The sequence below is a fragment of the Protopterus annectens genome, chromosome 7.part0 (genome assembly GCF_019279795.1).
Source record: "Protopterus annectens isolate FY-2018-M chromosome 7.part0, PAN1.0, whole genome shotgun sequence".
NCBI lineage: Eukaryota > Metazoa > Chordata > Ceratodontiformes > Protopteridae > Protopterus > Protopterus annectens.
The window spans coordinates 720,476,638-720,483,399 of NC_056739.1; positions in this window are offsets into that span (position 1 = coordinate 720,476,638).

Genomic DNA, 6,762 nt, shown 5'->3' on the forward strand with positions numbered 1-6,762 from the left:
GCCACCCCTTTAGTATGGGGAACTATACCCATTATTTTGCTGTGCCTCTGTCGAGCAGTGACACTGAGGTAATCCCTGGGGTATATCTGCGATCTCCCATCCATTGGTCAAGATTTCTCTTGAACAAGGCCAGCGAGGTGCTCTGCCTCACATGTACCGGGATTTTGTTCCACAGCATAGGGAGTCTTTGGGTGATGAATCTATCCCTCCAGCACGTCCTATTAATAGCCGTGTCGAGGTTTAAGTCTCCCGCCCTTGTGGCTCTGATGGATCTAGATTTTTTGAGGTGAAGCATATTCATCAAATCTGGGTTTGACATGGCCTTGTATGTTAGGCAAAGGTCACCTCTGAGCAAGCGTGGCGACTGAATAGAGCTGGAGTTCTTTCAGTCGGGCAGCATAGGACATATTTTGAGACCCTTTATCCTTTTGGTGAGGAACTTTTGTGGCCTCTCCAGCTGCTGCAAGTGTCGGGTCAGATACATTCGAATGGGGCATTGTACTCAATCATTGGTCTGATGAGTGATGAGTAAAGGGAGACTATGACCTCCCTTGATCTAGATGAGAATCCCTTCATGATAAGGTGGGCAATGTAGAAGGTCTTCCTAACTACTTTAGCTACATGGGTGTCGAATGACAGACTACTATCAACCTGGGTCCCCAGGTCCCTGATAACTTCTTCTGTGCTCAGTGGATTGCCACCTATTTGGTAGCTAGGGGTAACCTTGTTTTTCCCGAAGGGTATGACTATGCATTTTTGGCATTTAACTTTAGGCCGTGGCTCTGGCACCAGTTATCCGTTTCTGTGAGACCCTTCTGAAGGATATCTGTGTCAGATGTGTTTTCTACTATGGCGCCCAGTTTGCAGTCATCTGCAAACTTTGTCAGCCATAACCCTCCTGTGTTTGCTTTTACTTGGAAAAGTAGATGCCAAACAAGAGTGGGCCCAGGACTGAGCCCTGTGGGACACCACTTGTGACAGGCTTTGAGTCTGACATGGCGCCAGCAACTCTGACCCTGTGGGTTCTGTCACTCAGCCAGTTTGCAACCCATCTTGTGATGTATGGGTTAACATTTAAGCTGATGAGTTTTTCAATGATACCCGAGTGGGGTATTGTATCGAAGGCCTTAGCCAGATCGAGGTAGGCTGTATGGACTGCCTTTCCTCATCAATGGCTTTGGTGACTGTTTCAAAAAGTCAACCAAGTTTAAAAGGCATGATCTGCCTTTGACAAAGCCAAACTGGGTTGGATCCAAAGTCTGCAAATTCCCTATGTCTTTATTTATGAGGTCCATTATGATCCTCTCCATGGCTTTGCAGATAAGGCTTGTCAAGCTAATGGGCGGTAATTTCCAGGGTCGGTGGAGGCACCGCCTTTGTGAAGTGGGACCACAGTTGCAGTGCGCCACTCCTGGCACGTATCCAGAGGTAAGACTTTGATTAAACAGCTGTCCTAGCTGTGGGTTTAATTCCTCATTGAGTTCGTGGAGCACACAGCCGGGGACACCATCAGGTCCCATGGATGCTGTGTTTTTGCTTTGGAGAGAGCAGTTCTCACTTGGGCGCTGGAGATGTTTGGGGGCTGAAATCGTTTGGTATAGATATCTCTCCTTTTGGGGAGGGGAGAAGTTTGCACTGAACCTGTCAGCCAGTATGTTGGCAATGTCTGTAGGATCAGTAATCTTCACATCATTTTGAACTAGTTCTGAGCATATCTGGGAGTTTCCTCCTAGGTTTCTAACATAGCTAAAGAAGGCCTTATGATTGTCTTTTGAGTCTTTAGCTATTTTTCTCTCGAAATTTGCTTTGGATGATTTTATGAGAGCTCTTAGTTTTTTACTTATAGTGATCAAGGGTGTCTTACCTTTTAAGGATTTTGCTCTATCTTGTAGTAGCTTCCTCCTTTTGTTGTAGAGTTTATTTATGGCTGGGGTCCACCAGACTGGACGCTTGCCTTTGGTACAAAGAGTCTTTGTTTTGCTTGGGATTGCCTTATCCATGCAGTCCTGCAGGTGCTGGTAGAAGGCATTTGTAAGTGATTCAGCGGCTTGAGTACTGTTTTCCGCCGGCTCGGGGGCCTTAAAGGAGACCACACTAGTCTTTAGAAGTGTGAAGTCGGCTTTTGAGAAGTTCTTTACTGTGGTCTTTTTTATTTCAGGTGGGGGTGGGATGAAGACCTCCAGCGAGATTAGTTTGTGATCTGATCTCACCAGTGAGGGGTATACTTCCGGTGTTGAACATTGTGCTCCCATGTTCGTGATGATGAGATATGGATATTCTTTCCTATATCCATGTTTCTTCTTCACATGTCTCCTGCTCCTCCTGTTTCTCCTTACTTGGGGGACTCATTGTTCCATTATGCTGGGACATAGCCTCTGTTAGACTTTCTACACTAAATCATTCACATCACATGTATTCCACAAATTCAGCTTCTATTTGTTTTACTTCTGCTTTGCTAATCTTCTGTTCTACATTCCTCCTTTGTGATCTTATTTTTTGTATTGTGAAATTTCCCACTTTGCCTGTATTTCTCTTCAAATATATTTGGAGCTACTTTTTTGTATTGATTAGTTGGCTTTCTCCTTTATTAAATATTACCCATATGGGATCTCTCTTTTTCCCATCTCCATGTTTCTTTTTTATATGTTTCAAAAATCTCTAGATTTTCTTTTTATATTTTTCATTATTTAATTTGCTTCTTTTTCCAAATGGCCCAAGATTTCTTGGTCTATATAATGTTTTTCATTAGTCTGTTGTATCATTGAACACGTTTGCATTCGAAGCTTCTGACAGTTTTTTTTGTGTACTTTCCTCTAATTTCTCTCTTAATCTTTTTGTTTATCTTCTATCCAGAAATTCCGTGTTTCACGCATAATAGTAACACTACATCATTTTTTTTCTTATCCTCGGTAGTCTACTCTATCATCTTTAGGGCTCTTTTTTGGCCTGTCAGTTTTTGAGAACTACTGCTTCTTTCTATAACCCCACTGTAGGAATTTTACAGTGTCATTTTTTTCCATTCCTGGCACCAGTGCACTGACCGGAATTGGACACTTTTTTATGTTGGGACTTGTGCACTCAGCTGTCTTTTTTTTAATTTTTTAAGCAACTTCTGTCCATGATGTATGCTATATAAAATGCAGTCTACATATCACTGTCATCACCAAGACCTGAAGAAAAATTCACTTCCAGCAATACCACTCTCCTTTGCTTGCTGATTTTATCATCTCTCCATTCAACCCCTTACAGATCTTTGTGTGTGTGTGCGTGTGTGTGTGTGTGTGTGTGTGTGTGTGTGTGTGTGTGTGTGTGTGTGTGTGTGTGTGTGTGTACGCAGGGTATATATTATATCATGAATGTTTGAAATGTCTGAAATGATAAAAACATCTACAAAAGATAGTCAAAATCATAAACCATTTTGAAAGTTCAAATTACTGAATATATAAAACCTCAAATAAACAACAGAATTGAAAGAAAAAATGGTTTTCTTTTGTCATCTCTTGACCATAACAAGACATAGATCTACACACACACACACACACACACACACACACACACACACACACACACACACACACATATATATATATATATATATATATATATATATATATATATATATAGTCTAACTCCAAGATCACTCAACCCCTGGGGAAAAGGGTATATTCCCCTACCCAAGGAATGTCAGTCTTGCTCGCCTTTTAACCATCTGTTTAGTTCACCAAACTGTCAGTTGAACGACTGTCATCTAAAGTACCATTTGACAACATTACTGGAACCTATTTATATATATATATATACATATATATATATATATATATATATATATATATATATATATACGGATACATATATATATATATATATATATATATATATATATATATATATATATATATCGGTCTCTCTCTCTCTATATATATATATATATATATATATATATATATATATATATATATATACATGCATATATATGTACATATACACACATACATACATACATACACACACATTCTATATAAATGACCAGTAACTTGTCCAACCTGGAGAAACACCAGCAGACCTGATCGAAAATCAGCTGATCAAATGTGCCATCAGAGTTTCTGTGCAAGATCGCATTACAGTGTGGATTGGTAAACTTGCTCTTTCCTCCTTATAGTGCAACCTCTGAGTTGGCATATATAATTAGCAGGGGTGTAGGGAGTGCAGTGGGGCTTTTCCCCCTGCTACAACTCTGAGTTTTTACATATGTTCAACTTTTTAAAAAGTCATTTATATGAATTTGACCATATGAAATTTGACTACTTAAAAAAATCAGTCATATGACATAGTTCCATAAATATCTACACACACTCACACGCATACACACACACACACATAAACACACACACACACACACACACACACTATATATATATATATATATATATATATATATATATATATATATATGAATCTACTTTTCTTTGTCAAGATTTCAGTATTTCAAAAAAGAAAAGTAGAGGACCACTTACATGAAAGTACACTTAAACAAAAGTGCACTTTCGTGAATATTGGTTCAATGAACCAATAAAAAACACAAAAAACAGTGTTTTGCAGTGTGACAAGCACCCCTGCACCCCCCCATGTGGAGGGCTGCACCCCCACACCCCCGCTACTTAAACATACTAACTCTGAGAATGTACTACAGTGGGGAAACAGGTAAATTCCCTTTTCCCCACTGTAGAGTGCTTCAAAGCCTCAGTGTTTCTTAGCAGTTCGTTGAACTGTTATTCACAAAAGTACACTTTCGTTTAGGTGCACTTTCACGTAAGTGGTCCTCTACTTTTCTTTTTCAAAATAGTGAAATTTCAACAAAGAAAAGTAGACCCATATATATATATATATATATATATATATATATATATATATATATATATGGATTCCTATTACAAGAACGAAAGTTCACTACTTCGAACTTGTAATAGGAAATCTCACTTCTGCGAAAGTTCACTTTAACTAAAGTGAACTTTTGCATAAGTGCACTGCACCGAAAACACTGCAGCACAGTGGAGGACATAAAAAACAAGCTATGTCCTCCACTATGGTGCGATAGTCACGGACCTTAGGGTTAAGTCATGGGTTAGGTTAAGGGGATAGTTAGTAAAGCTATCCCCTTGCCCTAACCCATGCCCTAACCCTAAGGTTCGTGACTATTGCACCATAGTGGACTACATTGCTATGTCCTTCAGTGCGCTGCAGTCATCACGGACCTTAGGGTTAGGGCACAGGTCATGGTAAGGCAATAGCCCTATGGGCTATCCCCTTACTATGACCCATGCCCTAACCCTAAGGTCCGTGAGTACTGCATGGAAGTTCAGTACAGCACCTATTCATTGTACTGAACTTCGCGTAAGTGCACTTTCGATTAAGTGCACTTTCACTGCAGTGGGCATTCCATGCATTATTTTGAATTAGTGAAAATTTGATCTAGTGTATGGAACCCATATATATCTATACATATATATATATATATATATATATATATATATATATATATATATATGTATACATATATGGATCTATGTCAGAAGATCGACTTTTCAGAAAAATCGAACTTCATATGGTCAAGACCATATGACTGTCTTTCCAAAAATTTGAAGGAGACAAAACAAAACAAAAAAAATCTATGTTTTTGCTGGGGGCAAGTCACCCCCCCTGCATATTATGTATATCAACTCCGAGATCGCACTACAATAGGGAAAAAGGGTAACTTCCCCGATTCCCACTGTACCGCAATCTCCATCAATCATATGATCTCAACCATATGAAGTTCAACTTAATGAAAAGTCAGTCTTCTAAATGGAACTCATTTTTTTATATATATACACACACATATACATATATTTCCGATCCAGGAAACATTTCTTCAAGTATCTGAGCAGGATATCACTAAACACTCAACATAATTCTAAACATAGTTTTTACAATTTTAGCAAAGAAGATAAAGATCCTTTGCAAGGACTGATGGATAACAAGGACTTAACTATTAGACCTGCTGATAAAGGAGGTGGGACAGTGGTAATGAATCGATTACAACAAGAGGATGTCAGAAATGCTGAAGGACAGCCAAACTTACCCTGTCATTAATAAAGTACAAGTCTATAAAATGTGTAAAGACTTTAGAATTAAACTGGAGAATCTTTTTCAGTCTATCAAGATTTTGAAAGATCTGTTTGATTACTTCAGAGTAGAGCATCCTTTCATTCCAGTTATAAGTGGTCTCCCGAAAGTACACAAGGAATGGAACAATCCTCCGATGCGGCCCATTGTTTCTGGTAATGGATGGGCAACTGAGCCGCTGTCAATATATATAGAACAGCAACTTAAAAATTTGGTGCAACAAAATCAGGCAATTATAAAAGATACTGGACACTTTCTGAACATGCTTTCAGACTTTCTGAAGCTGATGGGAGATGAAATTCTATATGTAATGGTAATGTTAGATGTCCACCGTCTCTTTACAGTCATACCCAATCACTCTGGGATAGCATCATTGAAACATTATTTGGAATTTGATAGTGATTATGATCAAGAAAAGATAGAATTTAGGAAAATGTCAAAGGCAAGAAACAAACCAAATAAATGAAAAAACTGTCAGGAAGGGTCCCAAGGAACACCAAACACAAAATGTTGAATAAAAGCAAACATTAACGCTGAATAAATCCAATAAAATTGATGTATAAATCCAGTAAAATCAATTTGAGCACTTGCGTTAAAACA